The sequence below is a fragment of the Bubalus bubalis genome, chromosome 7 (assembly GCF_019923935.1).
Source record: "Bubalus bubalis isolate 160015118507 breed Murrah chromosome 7, NDDB_SH_1, whole genome shotgun sequence".
Lineage (NCBI taxonomy): Eukaryota > Metazoa > Chordata > Mammalia > Artiodactyla > Bovidae > Bubalus > Bubalus bubalis.
In genome coordinates, this window is record NC_059163.1 from 42,358,858 (window position 1) to 42,381,809 (window position 22,952).

Here is a 22,952-nt window from a genome sequence, read left to right on the forward strand (position 1 = left end):
ATTTCTTGAAGGAATTCGGGATGATGTTGGTGCTCACTGACATGAGCCTGTTTTTGGACACCAGTAACAGAAATGCAGTCATGTGGGTAGCGTGGGCCCTGGATGTGGATGGATGATCTGCAGCAGTGACCATGGAGTCTTTCTTGGCCAGCAGGAGTTGACATTGTCTCCAAACTTGGAACAACCTACCTGACCTGTGTCTCCTTGGAACCTGAGGCCACCCTGTCTGCGGCTGTCTACCTCCCCAGCTCCTACTCCTAAGTCAGCTGCTCTTAGTAGTGCCTGGTGTCCTACTCAAGTTTTATGACCAGCTGCTTGTCAACTGTAAAAAAAAAGTCCTTGATTTCATCTCAGTAATCCCACATTGCCTCCCTGAGGTAGTGCATGAGTTCTCAAAGAGCTGGGATCTTGTTTTTCTCTAGGGCAGACTTCAGGGAAATGATAATTGGAATAATACTTTCTAGGAAATTCCTCCTTTGAACTTAAGCAAGCTCCTTCTGCACCTCCTACATGAACACTTTGGCTTGGGCCAGGTCCTCCTCCTCCACAAGCTGGTCCTTGTCTGGTTTAGCCCTCAATGCCTGCAACCTGATCTCCTTCAAACTGAGCACCTCAAATGTGTCTGAGAGGAGTTTGCTGTCTTCTGTGTCCACAGGAGGTCACTGTCAGTGAAGTACACCAGGATGTAGCTGAAGATTCTGGAAGTGATGTTGAACCCCTGCTCATCAGTGAAGTAGTGTTCCAGGAGAAACTTGTAGATTTTCATCTACTTTTCCTTGTTCATATTCCCCTTCAGGGAGACTAGCCACTTCTCTCTCTCCACCTGGGGGAGCCTAGTGAAAGTTTTGTGTTTCTCAAAGTTATTGAAGAGGAAAATGCACTCAATGAGGTGCTGGAAAAATATGTTTGGGTTCCTCTTCAGGAGCAATGGGCCAGAAGGACTGCCCTGGTGCTGGTGACCTCTGGGTTCAGGTCTACTAGTGTGCTGATGAAACAGAGGAGCAGGCAACACTTTCACTTCACCAAGTCCTCCTGCAGGGGTCGGGTGAACAAAAGTAGTGTCTGCTTCTGGAAGAAAGTGTTCAGGTCCTTCAGATGTGTGCGGATGTAGGGGATGTACTTGTTTGTTGGGGCTGTGTAGTGGACACAGAGGTCACATAGGATTATGTTGTTGAGAACATTCCTGCCTATGCCCACCTTCTAGCCCCTCTTTCAGGCTCATGCGAGTCATGCCTTCTGTGATCAGACAAGCCATCATCACCTTGGGAAAGCTGTGGTTACAGCATAAGGACCTTGTCAAGAATAGTGTCCCCATCTTGTGTGAGAGCTGGAGGTGGGCATAGACAGGAGCTCTCATTGTCCATCACAGCCAGGATAACCCCCTCCAGCCAGACCTTCTGTAGATGGACACACCAGGATTGACCATCAGCAGCTCAGTAGAGATCGCAAAGCCTGATTGTTGACAGACATGGTGATACCAAAACACTGATTATGCAGGAAAGGAAGCTTGTCTCTCATACACAAGATGGCACAGTGTTTCAAGATGTTCACTAAGACCTGGACTGCAGATTTCCTGACGTTGGTCTTCTCATCACTAACCGTGTTCCTCAGCATCATCATGAAATCCTCTTCTGTTGAATTTTTCTGAGCACTCTTTTGGTGGCTCTCTACTCCTGAAACTGCGGGAGTGTTATCCAGAAATGCCTGCATGCTGTCCAACGGGGATGTAACAGAGGACTCTAGGCCATGTGCAAAACTGGACACAGCCTTGCTGTGGACCATTGGGTCCTTGTCTATACAGCGGGCAAACAAGATTTCCTGAACCAAGAACTTATGCTTCAGGAACTTCTCATGCTCAAGGGGAAGTGGGTCATCCACCTCTTGCCAGGTAGTTCCAGAAGAGCCAAGGCAACATCTAGAGTGAAACCTGGAAAAGACCTTAGCATCTGGTGCTAATTCACAAATTCGGGCCATGAAAGAAGCATATTCCTTACAAGGACACTTGTTGAGCAGCTGGCCCAGAGGATGAGCCACATGGGTTTCAGTTCAGTTGCTCATTCATGTCCGACTCTTTGTGATCCCGTGAAACCACAGCACACCAGGCTTCCCTGTCCATCACCAAGACCCAGAGCTTGCTCAAACTCATGTCCATCAAGTCGGTGATGCATTCCAACCATCTCATCCTCTTTCGTCCCCTTCTCCTTGTGCCTTCAATTGTTCTCAGCATCAGGGTCTTTTCCAATGAGTCAGTTCTTTGCATCAGGTGGCCAAAGTATTGGAGTTTTAGCTTCAGGATTAGTCCTTCCAATGAATATTCAGGACTGATTCCCTTTAGGATGGACTGGTTGGATCTCCTTGCAGTCCAAGGGACTCTCAAGAGTCTTCTCCAACACCACATTTCAAAAGCATCAATTCTTTGGTGCTGAGCTTTCTTTATGGTCCAACTCTTACATCCATATACAATTACTGAAAAAACCATAGCTTTGACTAGATGGACCTTTGTTGGCAATGTAGTGTCACTGCTTTTTAATATGCTGTCTAGGTTGGTCTAGCTTTTCTTCCAAGGATCAAATGTCTTTTAATTCATAGTTGCAGTCACCATCTGCAGTGATTTTTGAGCCCAAGGAAATAAAGTCTCTCACTGTTTCTATTGTTTCCCCATCTATTTGCCACGATGTGATGGGACCAGATGCCATGATCTTAGTTTTTTGAATGTTGAGTTTTAAACCAGCTTTTTCACTCTCCTCTTTCACTTTCATCAAGAGGCTCTTTAGTTCCTCCTTGCTTTCTGCCATAAGGGTGGTGTCATGTGCATATCTGAGATTATTGATATTTCTCCTGCAATCTTGATTCCAACTTGTCCTTCATCCAGCCTGGCATTTCACATGAGGTTTTCTGCATAGAAGTTAAATAAGCAGGGTGACAATATACAGCCTTGATGTACTCCTTTCCCAATTTTAAACCTGTCTGTTGTTCCATGTCCAGTTCTAACTGTTTCTTCTTAACCTGCATACAGATTTCTCAAGAGGCAGGTCAGGTGGTCTGGTATTCTCATCTCTTGAAGAATTTTACACAGTTTGTTGTGATCCACACAGTCAAAGGTCTTGGCCTAATTAGTAAAGCAGAAGTAGATATTTTTCTGGAACTCTCTTGCTTTTTCGATGATCCAATGGATGTTGGTGATTTGATTTCTTGTCTCTCTGCCTTTTCTAAATCCAGCTTGAACATCTGGAAGTTCTCAGTTCACATAGTTTTGAAGACTTGCTTGGAGAATTTTGAGCATTACTTTGCTAGTGTGTGAGATGAGTGCAATTGTCATAGGTTTGATATTCAGATTTATTGAACACCTTGCCACAGATGTGTTGTAGGACTGGATGTATATAGTTTCTTTTAGTTCACCCAGAACTTACAAGCTGGATGACCAGGTTTCTACTGCTGACAACTGGATACATGATGGCAAGGGGGCTGTGATGGCAGTCTTTGCTAACTTGTCTCATTAATATTATGTAAAGCATTTGATGGAAAACACATCTGAGAATCTTGTTTCCTTCTCTTGAATAGGGAAGCAAAGCAAATACAACCCATGATAGGCCAGTTCTGATATATATTTTGCTTCATGGAGATTTCCAGCTCGCATAACATGAAATTCATGAACAACTGGTTCAAAACTAGCTAATGCAACAAAGACTTTCTACACAATTATGTATACACTCTGGCTTCTCTTTTAGGGAGAACTTGGGAAGAAGTCTTGAAAGCTCTTCAAACATGAAAGGTGGCATTTAGAATTTGACAATGGTCTTCAGAAGAAGAAGAAAAAATCTCTTCATCTCCTTTGTCTCTTCATCCTCTTCTTTAGTAACCTCATCCATCTTTATCACCTCTTTCCTGCAGGGCTTCCCTTTTCCTTCTCTTCTTTGGATTGGCCTCAGTGTTCTTTGGTTGCTCTTTTTTCTTTTCTCATCTAAGCTGGATTCTTGAGCCCACTCCTCTTTAGAATCTGAACATATTTATCAAACAGCAGTGGGTGGAAAACTTGATTGAATTACCCTGTCTGCTACTTCCAGAACAAGAAGATAAAGCCCAGCAGTGTGAAGGTTGAATTCCTGCTGTTGAGCACTGTCATTTTTCTTAACCACCTTATGAATGAAGTGATTAAACATGGCCATCAGCATGTTGTGGGAAATTCTGTTCTCCCCAAAAAGGTCCAAATGCTCTTATTCTAAGGAGACTGGCTTGCCTTTTTGGAAGTTTTTGGTCTTCTGCCTGTGTTCAAAAGGTGTTCTGTAGGAGCTGTTCCATATGCAGATGGATTTCAGATGTATTTGTGGGGAGGGATGTGCTCTTCCTGTCTTATTCCTCTGCCATCTTGGAAGTTGTTCTGGACTTGTTTTTCCTAAAGTACTCTCTATTATTTTATGTAACAGGGTCACAAGGCAGCCTGCATTCGCTTATGTATTTCCTGCAAGATAACCAGAAACATGAACTTGTTCTTCCTTCTATTTATTTTTTTTTATTTAATTAACATTTTAATTCTTAGTATAAGGGATAATGTAACTTTCCTGAACCTATTATATTAAATATTCTCATGGTTGTAATCTGTCATTAAAGAATTACATTAGAAGATAGCTGGTAGGAAACACACTGAGGAAAAAAAGTTGTTTTTAACTAAATTCTAGAGAACCTCTGTTGCTGAAATTTGATCTTTGGAATACTGGAATAATATTACTATAGAATATGTTAGTACTGGAATACTAGGAATAGCAATTACTATGGAATACTGCATAGTAATTGTTAAAGCTTATTGAGCATAATCCAGGGATAGTTTTATGCTCTGTAATGACCAAAATGCGAAGGAAATCCAATAAAGAATGGATATATGTATATGTATAGTTGATTCACTTTGCTGTACAGTAAAAAATACAACAATAGTGTAAAGCAATTATACTCCAATGAAAATATATATGTATAAATAGATTATTTTTGATAAATTAATACAATGAAACATAGTTTTTAAATTCATGGATGATGGAACTATTATTTTCATATCCTAGCTTTGCTACTTGCATATTATTTGGAGAAAATTGCTATGCATTCTCAAAAATAATCCCAATTTATAAGATAATGCTACTTTTTGCTCAAGTTTATTACATTGTCATAAGATACATTTCAGAAAAGGTACATAAAATGCCTATGGATCATGTGGAGGCATACAACCCACAATGCCTGGCTCAGAATAAATGTTCTATGAGTAGTGTGTATATACTCAGCCACTTAAATGTCTAGAGATTTTAAAACATTGGCCCAAATCATACATCTTATATGTTACACTTTTAAACCATATCAGATAATAAAGTCCTCTTCTGTCTCTACAGACTGTTTTCCACTATTCTCCACAAGCTTCTGTAATATATGAATTTGAAAATTAGCAATCCTCAAAATGAAATTTAGGAAAGTTCTCTATCACTTAGCAACAGGGATTTTTCTAGCACCTCAGGTTATCACAGGTTATATCAATTCAGGTCAGTCACTCAGTGGTATCTGACTCTAGGCAACACCATGAATCGCAGCACGCCAGGCCTCCCTGTCCATCACCAACTCCCAGAGTTTATTCAAACTCATGTTCATCGAGTCAGTGATGTCATCCAGCAATCTCATCCTCTGTCGTCCCCTTCTCTTCCTGCCCCCAATCCCTCCCAGCATCAGAGTCTTTTCAAATGAGTCAACTCTTCACATGAGGTGGCCAAAGTACTGGACTTTCAGCTTTAGCATCATTCCTTCCAAAGAAATCCCAGGGCTGATCTCCTTCAGAATGGACTGGTTGGATCTCCTTGCAGTCCAAGGAACTCTCAAGAGTCTTCTCCAACACCACAGTCCAAAAGCATCAATTTTTTGGCACTCATATTTTTCACAATCCAACTGTCACATCCATACATGACCACTGGAAAAACCATAACCTTCAATAGATGGACCTTGGTTGGCAAAGTAATGTCTCTGCTTTTGAACATGCTATCTAGGTTGAACATAACTTTTCTTCCAAGGATTAAGTGTCTTAATTTTATGGCTGAAATCACTATCTGCAGTGATTTTCGAGCCCCAAGAAATAAAGTCTGACACTGTTTCCACTGTTTCCCCATCTATTTCCCATGAACTGATGGGACCAGATGCCATGATCTTCGTTTTCTGAATGCTGAGCTTTAAGCCAAATTTTTCACTCTACTTTTTCACTTCCATCAAGAGGCTTTTGAGTTCCTCTTCACTTTCTGCCATAAGGGTGGTGTCATCTGCATATCTGAGGTTATTGATATTTCTCCCGGCAATCTGATTTCAGCTTGTGCTTCTTCCAGTCCAGCGTTTCTCATGATGTACTCTGCATATAAGTTAAATAAGCAGGGTGACAATATACAGCCTTGACGTACTCCTTTTCCTGTTTGGAACCGGTCTGTTGTTCCATGTCCAGTTCTAACTGTTGCTTCCTGACCTGCATAGGGGTTTCTCAAGAGGCAGATCAGGTGGTCTGGTATTCCCATCTCTTTCAGGTTTTCCGCAGTTTATTGTGATCCACACAGTCAAAGGCTTTGACATATCAATAAAGCAGAAATGGAGGTTTTTCTGGAACTCTCTTGTTTTTTCGATGATCCAGCAGATGTTGACAATTTGATCTCTGGTTCCTCTGCCTTTTCTAAAACCAGCTTGAACATCTGGAAGTTCATGGTTCACATATTGCTGAACCCTGGCTTGGAGAATTTTGAGCATTACTTTACTAGAGTTTCAAATGAGTGCAACTGTGCAGTAGTTTGAGCATTCCTTCCCATTGCCTTTCTTTGGGATTGGAATGAAAACTGACCTTTTCCAGTCCTGTAGCCACTGCTGAGTTTTCCAAATTGCTGGCATATTGAGTGCAGCACTTTCACAGCATCATCTTTCAGGATTTGGAATAGCTCAACTGGAATTCCATCACCTCCACTAGCTTTGTTCATAGTGATGCTTTCTAAGGCCCACCTGACTTCACATTCCAAGGTGTCTGGCTCTAGGTGAGTGATCACACCATCCTGATTATCTGAGTTGTGAAGATCTTTTTTGTACAGTTCTGTGTATTCTTGCCACTTCTTAATATCTTCCGCATGTGTTAGGTCCATACCATTTGTGTCCTTTATCAAGCCCATCTTTGCATGAAATGTTCCCTTGGTATCTCTAATTTTCTTGAAGAGATCTCTAGTCACTCTGTTATTTTCCTCTATTTCTTTGCATTGATCACTGAGGAAGGCCTTCTTATCTCTCCTTGATATTCTTTGAAACTCTGCATTCAGATGCTTATATCTTTCCATTTCTCCTTTGCTTTTCAATTCACTTATTTCACAGCTATTCGTAAGGCCTCCCCAGACAGCCATTTTGCTTATTTGCATTTCTTTTTCTTGGGAATGGTCTTGATTCCTGTCTTCTGTACAATGTCATGTACCTCTGTCCATAGTTCATCAGGCACAATATCTATCTGATCTAGTCCCTTAAATGTATTTCTCACTTCCACTGTATAATCATAAGGAATTTGATTTAGGTCATACATGAATAGGAAAAGGAGTAAGTCATGGCTGTATATTGTCATCCTGCTTACTTAACTTATATGCAGAGTACATCATGAGAAACACAGGACTGGAAGAAGCACAAGCTGGAATCAAGATTGCTGCGAGAAATATCAATAACCTCAGATATGCAGATGACACCACCCTTATGGAAGAAAGTGAAGAGGAACTAAAAAGCCTCTTGATGAAAGTGAATGAGGAGAGTGAAAAAGTTGGCTTAAAGCTCAACATTCAGGAAACTAAGATCATGGCTTCTGGTCCCATCACTTCATGGTAAATAGATGGGGAAGTAGTGGAAACAGTGTCAGACTTTATCTTTTTGGGGGTTCCAAAATCACTGCAGATGGTGATTGCAGCCATGAAATTAAAAGACACTTACTCCCTGGAAGGAAAGTTATGACCAACCTAAATAACATGTTCAAAAGTAGAGACATTACTTTGCCAACAAAGGTCCGTCTAGTCAAAGCTATGGTTTTACCAGTAGTCATGTATGGATGTGAATGTTGTACTGTGAGGAAAGCTGAGTGCTGAAGAATTTATGCTTTTGAACTGTGGTGTTGGAGAAGACTCTTTAGAGTCCCTTGGACTGCAAGGAGATCCAACCAGTCCATTCTAAAAGAGATTAGCCCTGGGTGTTCTTTGGAAGAAATGATGCTAAAGCTGAAAGTCCAGTACTTTGGCCACCTCATGCGAAGAGTTGACTCATTGGAAAAGACACTGATGCTGGGAGGGATTGGAGGCAGGAGGAGAAGGGGGCAACAGAGGATGAGATGGCTGGATGGCATCACCGACTCGATGAACTTGGGTTTGGCTTAACTCTGGGAGTTGATGATGGACAGGGAGACCTGATGTGCTGGAATTCATGGGGTTGAAAGAGTCAGACACGACTGAGATACTGAACTGAACTGAAGTGAACTGATTGGTCTAGTGGTTTTCCCTACTTTCTTCAATTTAAGTCTGTTTTGGCAATAAGGAGTTCATAGTCTGAGCCACAGTCAGCTCCTGGTTGTTTTTGATGAGTGTATAGAGCTTCTCCATCTTTGGCTGCAAAGAATATAATCAATCCGATTTTGGTGTTGACTATCTGGTGATGTCCATGTGTAGAGTCTTCTCTTGTGTTGTTGGAAGAGGGTGTTTGCTATGAGCAGTGCGTTCTCTTGGCAAAACTCTATTAGCCTTTGCCCTGTTTCATTCAGTATTCCAAGGCCAAATTTGTGTGTTACCCTAGGTGTTTCTTGACTTCCTACTTTTGCATTCCAGTCCCCCATAATGAAAAGGACATCTTTTTGAGGTGTTAGTTCTAAAAGGTCTTGTAAGTCTTCATAAAACCTTTCATCTTCAGCTTCTTCAGCATTACTGGTTGGGTCACAGGCTTGGGTTACAGTATATTAAATGGTTTGCCTTGGAAACGAACAGAGATCATTCTGTCATTTTTCAGATTGCATCCAAGTACTGCACTTTGGACTCTTTTGTTGACCATGATGGCTACTGCATTGCTTCTAAGGGAATCCTGCCCACAGTAGTAGATATAATGGTCATCTGAGTTAAATTCACCCATTCCAGTCCATTTCAGTTCACTGATTCCTAGAATGTCTACATTCACTCTTGCCATCTCCTGTTTGACCGCTTCCAATTGGCCTTGATTAATGGACCTAACATTCCAGGTTCCTATGCAATATTGCTCTTTACATCATTGGACCTTGCTTCTATCACCATTCGCATCCACAACTGGGTATTGTTTTTGCTGTGGCTCCACCCCTTCATTCTTTCTTGAGTTATTTCTCCACTGATCTCCAGTAGCATGTTGGGCACCTACCAACCTGGGAGTTCCTCTTTCAGTGTCTTATCATTTTGCCTTTTCATACTGTTCATGGGGTTCTCAAGGCAAGAATACTGAAGTGGTTTGCTCTTCCCTTCTCCAGTGGATCACACTCTGTCATTCCTCTCCACCATGACCTGCCCATCCAGTGGCCCCACAAGGCATGGCTTAGTTTCATTGAGTTAGACAAGGCTGTGGTCTGTGTGATCAGATTGACTAGTTTTCTGTGATTATGGTTTCAATGTGTCTGCCCTTGATGCCCTCTCACAACACCTACCGTCTTACTTGGGTTTCTCTTACCTCAGACATAGGGTATCTCTTCATGGCTGCTTCTTACCTTGGACGAGGGGTATCTCCTCATGGCTGCCCCTCCTGACCTTAAACATGGAGTAGCTCCTCCCTGCCCTCCTGCGCCTGTGCAGCCGCTGCTCCTTGAACATGGGGTAGCTCCTCCTGGCCGGTCCTGCGCCGTCGCAGCCTGGCGCTGTAGGCCACGGCCCCTGACCTCGGACGTGGGGTAGCCCCTCTCATTATATAAGGTTAGATACAGGTTGCTGCTGCTGCTGCTAAGTCGCTTCAGTCATGTCTGACTCTGTGCGACCCCATAGATGGCAGCCCACCAGGCTCCCCCGTCCCTGGGATTCTCCAGGCAAGAACACTGGAGTGGGTTGCCATTTCCTTCTCCAATGCATGAAAGTGCAAAGTGAAAGTGAAGTCGCTCAGTCGTGTCTGACTCTTAGCGACCCCATGGACTGCAGCTTATCAGGCTCCTCCGTCCATGGGATTTTCCAGGCAAGAGTACTGGAGTGGTGTGTCATTGCCTTCTCTGAGATACAGGTTATATAAGGTTATATACAGGTTATATAAGAATGATAAATAATATTTGTCTCTTATAAAGAATGAAAGTTCTCAGCAGTTTATATTCTCTAGTAGTTGCTTATACGTTCTGCTTCTTTTATTTTTATGATTCTTAAATTAATTATTATTATTGAGCAAGTAGGAAGACAATTATCAAATGTAGTTTTGTCTTCTTAGAACAAACACTTTAAAATGCTCCTTTTAAAAAACAATTGCAATTTTAAATTCTCAGATGACTCATCCATTTTCTCTCTTACTTCTATTTAATAGGGGGAGGAGAGAGGTTTTATTTTTTCTTCTTAAAGAATTTTTTCATTGTTTTAATTTGAACAGTATTCCTGTGAACAAAATGTTGGAGTTTGGGATACGAGAGGGTAGATAAACTATACCAAGTTCCCAGATTATAAACACCACCTATACAATAAAAGATATTAGATTCACCTGGCTCAGACAGTAAAGCGTCTGCCTACACTGTGGGAGACCTGGGTTTGATCCCTGGGTGAGGAAGATCCTCTGGAGAAGGAAATGGCAACCCACTCCAGTACTCTTGCCTGGAAAATCCCATGGACTGAGGAGCCTGGTAGGCTACAGTCCATGGGGTCACAGAGTCAGACACGACTGAGTGACTTCACATCATACAATAAAGGAAAGGGAACACTGGTGTTACATATTAATCATTTCATATGTTCCATAGAAAAATATAGAATAATAACAACTGTATTTTCTATCCCAGGTGGTAATTCCGCATTGCTGCCAACATCTGCTGGAACATCAAAAAGGCAAGAGAGTTCCAGAAAAGCATCTATTTCTGCCTTATTTACTATGCCAAAGCCTTTGACTGTGTGGATCACAATAAACTGTGGAAAATACTGTAAGAGATGGGAATACCAGACGACCTGACCTGCCTCTTGAGAGACCTATATGCAGGTCAGGAAGCAACAGTTAGAACTGGACATGGAACAACAGATTGGTTCCAAATAGGAAAAGGAGTTCGTCAAGGCTGTATATTGTCACCCTGTTTATTTAACTTATATGCAGAGTACATCATGAGAAACACTGGGCTGGAAGAAGCACAAGCTGGAATCAGATTGCCAGGAGAAATATCAATAACCTCCGATATGCAGATGACACCACCCTTATGGCAGAAAGTGAAGAGGAACTAAAAAGCCTGTTGATGACGGCGAAGGAGAGTGAAAAAGGTGGCTTAAAGCTCAACATTCAGGAAACTAAGATCATGGCATCTGGTCCCATCACTTCATGGCACATAGATAGGGAAACAGTGGAAACACTGTCAGACTTTCTTTTCTTGGGCTCCAAAATCACTGCAGATGGTGATTGCAGCCATGAAATTAAAAGACGCTTACTCCCTGGAAGGAAAGTTATGACCAACCTAGATAGCATATTAAAAAGCAAAGACATTACTTTGCCAACAAATGCTCATCTAGTTACGGCTATGGTTTTTCCAGTGGTCATGTATGGATGTGAGAGTTGGACTGTGAAGAAAGCTGAGTGCCAAAGAATTGATGCTTTTGAACTGTGGTGTTGGAGAAGACTCTTGAGAGTCCCTTGGACTGCAAGGAAATCCAATCAGTCCATTCTAAAGGAGATCAGTCCTGGGTGTTCTTTGGAAGGAATGATACTAAAGCTGAAACTCCAATACTTTGGCCACCTCATGCAAAGAGTTGACTCAATGGAAAAGACTTTCATGCTGGGAGGGATTGGGGGCAGGAGGAGAAGGGGACAACAGAGAATAAGATGGCTTTCTGGCATCACTGACTCGAGGGACATGAGTTTGAGTGAACTCCAGGAGTTGATGACGGACAGGGAGGCCTGGCATGCTGCAATTCATGGGGTCGCAAAGAGTCACATAGACTGAGCGACTGAACTGAACTGAACTGAATCAGAGTTCAGTTATGCAGTTAGTATATTCTTACTATTGCCTTTTGATCACCAAGAAAATGGCTGTTTTAAATTTAAAGACTCAAAGAATTCAATTACCATATAAATAGTAGGAAGAAATAAAGCTTAATATACAGCTCGTTTATTATTATAAGATAGACATTGCTTCTATAATGCAGTGTAAGTCAAACGAACTAATCTTATTTACTAAAGCAATAGTGACTAGATTTACATTGTCAGATAAGACACCTACAGACACAAGATAAAAGAAAGTACATATACAAAAAATGGAATTATAATCTAACATCAAGGGATTTTTCTTTAAAACATATTAGCTTGGATAATCAAGAGTTTTTTACTTCATCTTTAACATTTCTATTAGTATGAACTTACAAATAGATATATTTCAATGAAACAAATTAACAAGATAGGACAAATGAAAGAATGAATCAATTAACTATAATATTCAATTCCATTAATAATTTTCAATAAACGATTTACAGTTCATTTAATATCACTGGGGCATAGTAAGGCCACAGGTTTTCTAATGTGTTTTTGTTGCTGACAATATGCTAAATGTTCTCAGAGATTTGCAAATTCCTAACTCATGGTCAACATTTTGTTGACGTTTATTGTCTTATTACTGTCAGCAATTTTTTCTAATTCCATTTGTTTACACAAAGCCTAGCTGTCTGACTACAGAGGATACTAAAAATCTTCAGTCCATAATTTTTTATGTCTGAACACAATTATTCATCTTACAGAAATATGATGAATCTCCTAAACGCCTAAAATATAACTAAGTAGCAAAGCAAGCCTGATGTCTGGGACCATGAAAACAGCTGGTTTTATACTGTTTTCTGCTACACTCTGTTCTTTCAGTTTTAAAGAATCTGTTAAAGAGTCTGTGGACTGTTCTGTTGGGATTGTCCCTGTGGACTTGAAGCAGTGAAATGGGGACACCATGAACATGGAATACACTGACACTTCTCTTATAAGTCTCTCATTTACCTTAAGATAGGGAATGGAATTTATATTATAGGTAGTGTCTGCTATTATACGTGGGTTTCCCAGACAGTTTAGTGGTAAAGAATCCACCTGCCAAGCAGGAGACACAGGTTTGATCCCTGGGTCAGGAAGACCCCCTGGAGTAGGAAATGGCAACCACTCTAGTATTCTTTGCCAACAAAGGTATATCTAGTCAAAGTTGTTTTTTTTTTTCCCAGTAGTCATATATGGATGTGAGAGTTGGATCATAAAGAAGGCTGAGAACTTAAGAATTAATGCTTTTTAACTGTGCTGTTGAAGAAGACTCTTGAGAGTCCCTTGGACAGTGAGTAGATCAAACCAGTCAATCCTAAAGGAAATCAATCCTCAATATTCATTGGAAGGATTGATGCTAGAGCTCCATTACTTTGGCCACCTGGTGAGAAGAACTGACTCATGGAAAAGACCCTGATGCTGGAAAAAGTCAAAGGCTGGAGGAGAAGGGGTTGACAGAGGATGAGATGGTTGGATGGCATCACCAACTCAATGGACATGAGTTTGAGCAAACTCTGGGAGATGGTGAAGAACAGAGAAGCCTGTCATGCTACAGTCCATGGGGTCGCAAAGAGTCAGACATGACTGAGTGACTGAAAAATAGCAATCAGTATTCTTGCCTGGGAAATCCTATGGGCAGAGGAGCTTCAAGAGCTACAGTTCTTGGAGTCTCAAAGAGTTGGACACAATTTAGCAACTAAACAACACATTGTGCATGATTTTTAATGATAAGTAAATGGATACATAGAATTATTTAGACAGAAAATGAGATTTGTATGAGATCTTACACCAAACCTTGAAGATAGGTATTTCTTTGCTTTATACTTCAAAATATATTAATATTAATTTTTAAGAATCTCAGATGAAGCATAGTTAATAGCATTATTTCCTTTTACATGAACGTCTAAAGGGAGTGCACATCGTTCAACCCCTGTTCATGCATTGCTACATTTTAGGTAGGAGTTCTGGTTGATTGAACTATAGAAAGAGAATTAAACAAAAGAGATTATACATGGATACTTTTGCTGGAAAAAAGTGTGGTACTTAAGTTGTTTCTATGATTCTTTTGAATTTTGCCAAATTTGGGTGCTACAATATCAAAGATCACCACAGTCAGATTTCCACAGTCAGTTCAGTCACTCAGACATCTGACTCTTTGCAGCCCCATGGACTGCAGCAGGCCAACTTACCTGTCTATCACCAACTCCCAGAGCATGCTCAAACTCATGTCCATCAAATTGGTGTTGCTATCCAACCATCTCATCCTCTATTGTCTCTTTCTCCTCCTGCCTTCAATCTTTCCCAGAATCAGAGTCTTTCCCAATGAGTCAGTTCTTCGCATCAGGTGGCCAAATTACTGGAGTTTCAGCTTCATCATCAGTCCTTTCAATGAATATTCAGGACTGATTTCCTTTAGGGTTGACTGGTTGGATCTCCTTGCAGTCCAAGGGACTCTCAAGAGTATTCTCCAACACCACAGTTCAAAAGCATCAGTTCTTCGGCCCTCAGCCTTCTTTGTGGTTCAACTCTCACATCCATACATGACACTGGAAAAAGCATAGCTTTGACTAGACATACATTTGTTGGGAAAGTGATGTCTCTGCTTTTTAATATGCTGTCTAGGATTCGATGGATGTGAATCTGAGTGAATCCAGGAGTTGGTGATGGACAGGGAGGCCTGGCATGCTGCAATTCATGGGGTTGCAAAGAGTCAGACACGACTGAGAAACTAAACAGAACTAAACTGAATTGAAGGTTGGTCATAACTTTTCTTCTAGGGAACAAGCCACCATCTGCAGCAATTTTGGTGCCCAAGAAAATAAAGTCTGTCATGGTTTCCATTGTTTCCCCATCTATTTGCCATAAAGTGATGGGACTGGATGCCATGATCTTAGTTTTTTGAATGTTCAGCTTTAAGCCAACTTTTTCACTTTCCTCTTTCACTTTCATCAAGAGGCTCTTTAGTTCTGCACTTTCTGCCATAAGGGAGGTGTCATCTGCATATCTGATATTATTGATATTTCTCCTGGCAATCTTGATTCCAGCTTGTGCTCTATCCAGCCTGACATTTTGTATGATGTACTCTTCATATAAGTTAAATAAGCAGGGTGACAATATACACCCTTGACATACTCCTTTTCCTATTTGGAAACAGTCTGTTGTTCCATGTCCTGTTTTAACTGTTGTTTCTTGACCTGCATACAAATTTCTCAGAGGGCAGGTCAGGTGGTCTGGTATTCCCATCTCTTGAAGAATTTTCCACAGTTTGTATCATAGTCTCTCTAAATTTTATTTCAACATTAAAAAATAGTGTTACCAAAAGTGGGGTCTGGCTTCTCACAGCTCTAAAGTCAATAAAGAGGCAAGACTCATAGAAAGGAAAGGAAAGGAAAGGAAAGGAAAGGAAAGGAAAGGAAAGGAAAGGAAAGGAAAGGAAAGGAAAGGAAAGGAAAGGAAAGGAAAGGAAAGCAAGTTTGCTTTAACTTAACTTTAAAGGCTGGCAACAGAATGTGGGGGACATTCCTGTCCAAAGGCTGACTTCCCCTACTGACAATCAGCATTCAAGAGATTTTAGAGGCAGAGGGAGGGGCTACATGCAGAAATGGCACAGTCAGCTCTCACAGTCATCTTAAAATTGGTCATGTTCTGATCTGATGAGCATCATATTGATTTTTTTTTCATTTCATACATCATATTTTACATGTTTCAATGCCATTCTCCCAAATCTTCCCACCCTCTCCCTGTCCCACAGAGTCCATAAGACTGTTCTATACATCAGTGTCTCTTTTGCTGTCTCGTACACAGGGTTATTGTTACCATCTTTCTAAATTCCATATATATGCATTAGTATACTGTATTGGTGTTTTTCTTTCTGGCTTACTTCACTCTGTATAATAGGCTCCAGTTTCATCCACCTCATTAGAACTGATTCAAATGTATTCTTTTTAATGGCTGAGTAATACTCCATTGTGTATATGTACCACTGCTTTCTTATCCATTCATCTGCTGATGGACATCTAGGTTGCTTCCATGTCCTGGCTATTATAAACAGTGCTGCGATGAACATTGGAGTACACGTGTCTCTTTCCCTTCTGGTTTCCTCAGTGTGTATGCCCAGCAGTGGGATTGCTGGGTCATATGGCAGTTCTATTTCCAGTTTTTTAAGGAATCTCCACACTGTTCTCCATAGTGGCTGTACTAGTTTGCATTCCCACCAACAGTGTAAGAGGGTTCCCTTTTCTCCACACCCTCTCCAGCATTTATTATTTGTAGACTTTTGGATCGCAGCCATTCTGACTGGTGTGAAATGGTACCTCATAGTGATTTTGATTTGCATTTCCCTGATAATGAGTGATGTTGAGCATCTTTTCATGTGTTTGTTAGCCATCTGTATGTCTTCTTTGGAGAAATGTCTATTTAGTTCGTTGGCCCATTTTTTGATTGGGTCATTTATTTTTCTGGAGTTGAGCTGCAGGAGTTGCTTGTATATTTTTGAGATTAGTTGTTTGTCAGTTGCTTCATTTGCTATTACTTTCTCCCATTCTGAAGGCTGTCTTTTCACCTTGCTAATAGTTTCCTTTGATGTGCAGAAGCTTTTAAGGTCAATTAGGTCCCATTTGTTTATTTTTGCTTTTATTTCCAATATTCTGGGAGGTGGTTCATAGAGGATCCTGCTGTGATGTATGTCAGAGAGTGTTTTGCCTATGTTCTCCTCTTTACAATATTGTACTGGTTTTGCCATATATCAAAATGAATCTGCCACAGGTATACATGTGTTCCCCATCCTGAACCCTCCTCCCTCCTCCCTCCGCATACCATCCCTCTGGGTCGTCCCAGTGCACCAGCTCCAAGCATCCAGTATCATGCATTGAACCTGGACTGGCGACTCATTTCATATATGATATTATACATATTTCAATGCCATTCTCCCAAATCATCCCACCCTCTCCCACAGAGTCCAAAAGACTGTTCTATACATCAGTGTCTCTTTTGCTGTCTCGTATACAGGGTTATTGTTACCATCTTTCTAAATTCCATATATATGCGTTAGTATACTGTATTGGTGTTTTTCTTTCTGGCTTACTTTACTCTGTATAATAGTCTCCAGATTAATCCACCTCATTAGAACTGATTCAAATGTATTCTTTTTAATGACTGAGTAGTATTCCATTGTGTATATGTACCACAGTGTTTTTACCACACTTAATCTTCAGTTCCAGGGTCAGTTTTTCCTTTTCTTTGAGGCAAGTTCTCAGAATTGTGGCAGCTTGGAGAAGGCAATGGCACCCCACTCCAGTACTCTTGCCTGGAAAATCCCATGGATGGAGGAGCCTGCTGGGCTGCAGTCCATGGGGCCGCTAGAGTCGGACACGACTGAGCGACTTCACTTTCACTTCTCACTTTCATGCACTGCAGAAGGAAATGGCAACCCACTCCAGTGTTCTTGCCTGGAGAATCCCAGGGATGGGGGAGCCTGGTGGGCTACCGTCTATGGGGTCGCACAGAGTCGGACATGACTGAAGTGACTTAGCAGCAGCAGCAGCATATCATGGCTATAGTCTGGTCATCACGTAGTTAATTTCTTCACCTGGATAGGGGGAGGAGAGTGGATTCAGTATCTACATGACAGCTCAAAAGTCCTGTAGACACGTTTATCTCAGTTGTGGCCTAGAAGTGGAGGGGAGGACTAAGGAGCTATTGTTTTGTTTTGTTTTTTTAATTTTATTTTATTTTTAAACTTTACATAATTGTATTAGTTTTGCCAAATATCAAAATGAATCCGCCACAGGTAGACATGTGTTCCCCATCCTGAACCCTCCTCCCTCCTCCCTCCTCTCTCCCCATTCCATCCCTCTGGGTCGTCCCAGTGCACCAGCCCCAAGCATCCAGTATCGTGCATCGAACCTGGACTGGCAACTCGTTTCATACACGATATTTTACATGTTTCAATGCCATTCTCCCAAATCTTCCCACCCTCTCCCTCTCTCACAGAGTCCATAAGACTGTTCTATACATCAGTGTCTCTTTTGCTGTCTCGTACACAGGGTTATTGTTACCATCTTTCTAAATTCCATATATATGTGTTAGTATACTGTATTGGTGTTTTTCTTTCTGGCTTACTTCACTCTGTATAATAGGCTCCAGTTTCATCCACCTCATTAGAACTGATTCAAATGTATTCTTTTTAATGGCTGAGTAATACTCCATTGTGTATATGTACCACAGCTTTCTTATCCATTCATCTGTTGATGGACATCTAGGTTGCTTCCATGTCCTGGCTATTATAAACAGTGCTGCGATGAACATTGGGGTACAGGTGTCTCTTTCCCTTCTGGTTTGGAGCTGTTGTTTAATGGGCACAAATTTTCAGCTTTGGAAAATGAATGGTTAGGAAATGGTGGTGAAGTTTTCTAAAAAATGTAAGTGTACTTAATGCCAGTAAAGTGTACACACATTTTTTTTTTAACATGGTAGGAAAAAATACTATATTTTCCTCTTAAGGCTGAGATAGAATAAAGTTCAAAGATAGAATTTTAAAATCTCATCCTTTAAGCTTGTACTATTTCTTTCATTATTGTGTAGAATTATCTGTATCTGTTTGGGATCACTCTTTACATCCATTTTAGTTAACAAAAATCTTGTTATTTGACCCCATTATTTATCTGTAATGACTGCAAACTTTCGACTAATTTTAAACAAATTGCAAGAGAGTTCCAGAAAAACATACTGTGGATCACAAGAAACTGTGAAAATTCTGAAAGAGATGGGAATACCAGACCACCTGACCTGCCTCTTGAGAAATCTGTATGCAGATCAGGAAGAAACAGTTAGAACTGGACATGGAACAACAGACTGGTTCCAAAAAGGAAAAGGAGTATGTCAAGGATGTATATTGTCACCCTGCTTATTTACCTTATATGCAGAGTACATTATGAGAAATTCTGGGCTGGAAGAAGCACAAGCTGGAATCAAGATTGCGGGGAGAAATATCAATAACCTCAGATATGCAGATGACACCACCGTTATGGCAGAAAGTGAAGAGGAACTAAAAAGCCTCTTGATGAAAGTGAAAGAGGAGAGTGAAAAAGTTGGCTTAAAGCTCGTCATTCAGAAAACAAAGATCATGGCATTCAGTCCCATCACATCATGCAAATAGATGGGGAAACAGTGACTGACTTTATTTTGGGGGGCTCCAAAATTATTGTGGATGGTGATTGCAGCCATGAAATTAAAAAACATTTACTCCTTGGAAGGATAGTTATAACCAACCTAGACAGCATACTAAAAAGCAGAGACATTACTTTGCCAACAAAGGTCCATCTAGTCAAGGCTATGGTTTTTCCAGTAGTCATTTATGGGTGTGAGTATTGGACTATAAAGAAAGCTGAGCGCCGAAGAATTGGTGCTTTTGAGCTGTGGTGTTGGAGAAGACTCTTGAGAGTCCCTTGGACTGCAAGGCGATCCAACCAGTCTATCCTAAAGGAGATCAGTCCTGGGTATTCATTGGAAGGACTGATTTTGAAGCTGAAACTCCAATACTTTGGCCACCTGATGTGAAGAGCTGACTCATTGGAAAAGACCCTGATGCTGGGAAAGATTGACAGCAGGAGAAGGGGATGACAGAGGATGAGATGGTTGGATGGCATCATCGACTCAATGGACATGAGTTTGGGTAAACTCTGGGAGTTGGTGATGGACAGGGAGGCCTGGAATTCTGGGGTTCATGCAGTCTCAAAGAGTCAGACACAACTGAGCAACTGAACTGAACTGAAACAAATTGTAGCCAAAATTTAGAATATGCACAAAAAGTGTAATGTTAAAATAGCAGCTAGATTAATTTATAAAGTAGTTCCTCAAAGGTACAAATATTTTCAAAGTCTTATTGATAGCAGGCTACAGAGAGAAAACATATTATTGCATTCATATATATATATATATATATGTTTTATCTCAACATTTTTATATAACAAAAATAATAGGCATATGAAACATTTTAAACTTTTGACAATTTTTACTTTAATATTACAACTTGTTTAGATGAAGTTTTTATGTTCCTAATAATTGCATATATTTACTTCATATTTTTCTAATTTACTAAGTGATATGTTTATCAAGATCATGTGTTATACCAAAACTTGTGCTTGTGTTATTACAAAAATGATTTGTCTGAATTTTGAGCTTTCCAACTGAATTTATATTAATAATCCCAATGACACAAGATGTTTCATTTTAACCAGAGTGAAATTCCAAAAGATTTTTGATTCCATGAATTAGTTTAAAAAATTAAATCATTGTTGGAATTAATTTGGCTTCTTTTTTATTTGAAGACATAATATTAACAATTTGTAAGTTCTGTGTAAACTTCTGCTGCTGTAATGAAGCCTACCAGTTAACATCTATGCATCACTTACAACATGTTCAAATAAATAATGTTATTGCAGGAGAATAGTTATTTAAGTGAAAAGTAATGTTTCATAAAGATACATATGAATCTAACTTCTATAATTGCACTTGGGAACAGGCCCCGGCCCAGGTGGCTCACTTGGTAAAGAATACACCTGCCAGTGCAGAAAATGCAGCTTTGATCCCTTGATGAGGCCAATCCCCTGGGGAAGGAAGTGGCAACCCACTCCAGTATTCTTGCCTAGGAAGTCCCATGGACAGAGGAGCCTCCTGGTTATAGTACATGGGATCCCAAAGGGTCAGATACAACTGAGCAGACATGGACACAATGGTATGTTCAGAGATGATGACTTAACTATCTAATTAGATGAAGACCACCTACTTTACGGAGGATAATCTGCTTTACTCAAACTGATTTGAATGTTAATGTCATTCAAAAAGTTTACCTCCTTAGCAACATCCAGACCAGTGATTGACCATATATCCAAGCACAGTGGAGTTGTCAAGTTGATGCATAACCACAAGGTCATTGAATGAAGTAGAATTGCTGCAATGAATATAGAATGTATTTCCAAAAAGAATAATATATTTATTTCTTGATATAACTGCCTCTTCAACCATGAAAGTAGTTTTAGGTTGAGAAAATGGGAGGCATGAGTCTTATTCTTTTGATTTAAGTAAGCTTTAGCAAAGTAGGTCTTGAGGGTCAAATTCCATTAACCAGCTTTTTTGTAAATAAAGTTTTATTGGAACAGCCATTCACTTAAGCATTGTGCACAGCTGCTCTCATGCTACAAAGGCAGAGTCCAGTAGTTGTCATGCAGACTTGGTGGCCCAAAATCTAAACTTGTTACTACATTTTTATTTATAGAAAATTCTAATCATTTGTCTAGAATCAAAACATACATGTGTTACCCAAACATCCTAGAATTTTAATATGAAACAGATAAGATCCAGGAAAAGTAAAGCTATAATATTCATCACACTTTCCCTCTGTCAAACAATGGGGAATAACTTCAATTGGTGGTAAATTTGTGCTGTTTGTAATTCTGCAGTAATTATAGTGTGTGTTTGAATGAATTGGACATGAGAATGTCTTATTACCTTTAGAAATTGCAACCAAAGTTTTCAAGGGACTACTTTTGTATTTGAGATGTTATTGCTCATTGCAAGAGCTTTACTAATATATATATATATATATATTTTTTTTTTTCTTTGTAAGGCCAGAGTTACTACTCTCAATACTTGCAAAATGGATCCTTGGAACAAAAAAATGAATTATGTGAACTGAGTGGGTTATAAAGTGTGACCAGATAGGCTGTTAGGAAATTAATTCTCAACTAGTTTTCTGGTTGGAGGCAACTTATGCTTTTTAATCGCTAACTTGCCACATCCCACTATATTTTGCATAGAGAATAATACATTCAATAATTTGGTTTCAAAGGCTAATGTGGTCATGAAAATTCAGTGTTTGTAGCCACTTAAGCTAATTGTTCCATTGAAAATATAATGAAGAAGCCATAAAGGAATTTCATAGATTTTTCAAAGTGCTGGAGCAATAAATGATCCCTCGTGGTTCCTCTTTGAAACATTATTTTCTGTGCTTCACAGCTCTTACTAACAGAATGAGAAATATCTGGAATGTATTTATGCATTAAAGGAATATGGACATTCCTGGTCAAGGCACAGATGGTAGAAATTAAAGTTCATTCCCCGGGACAGGATTCAGTATATGAATACAGAGATGCTGATAAATGATTTAAAAAGTTGAAGTTTACCATAGAGTGTGAAATCTTTCTAAGAAACATGTGAATCTATAACAGTATTGCCAGGTGATTCTCCAAATATGTTTTCATATATCTCTTAAAAATAGATTACATTTATTTTTAAGATATAAAATTTTTAGCTGGTACTTAACACCGTTTAGAAAGTAATAAGCAAAGCATGTATGCCAATATGGATTAGGAAAAACTAAAATTGCTTACATTAAAATAAAAGATTATATTATATCTAGTACTTAAGCTAAACTGCTGTTGTTAAAGCCAAATATTAGCTCCCTCCATTAAATCAAGCCCACTGGTTTAGAAACATCTAGTCTGAATTCAGATCATCAGTATTTCGGTGACCATACTAAGAATTAGGCATGAATTTTGTTGTTTCTTGTCATCAAAATTAATCTGCTAATTCTTACATAAAATAATGTAATATTTATAGTATATTTTAAAATGTCTTTTATAAGTATATATTACTTGCCAACTATGTATTTAAAGCATTGGCTTTGGAAAGGAAAAAGAATGCAGAATTCTAGGATGACTGCCAATGACCAAAGCCATTGAATAACCCTTATTATTTTA

At 39.9% G+C, this 22,952-nt stretch overlaps 1 pseudogene; it reads right to left on the reverse strand.

The window, feature by feature from the left end:
• Positions 1 to 257: 257 nt before the first annotated feature.
• Positions 258 to 22,952, reverse strand: part of LOC102414418 — a 112,530-nt pseudogene continuing 89,835 nt past the window's right edge.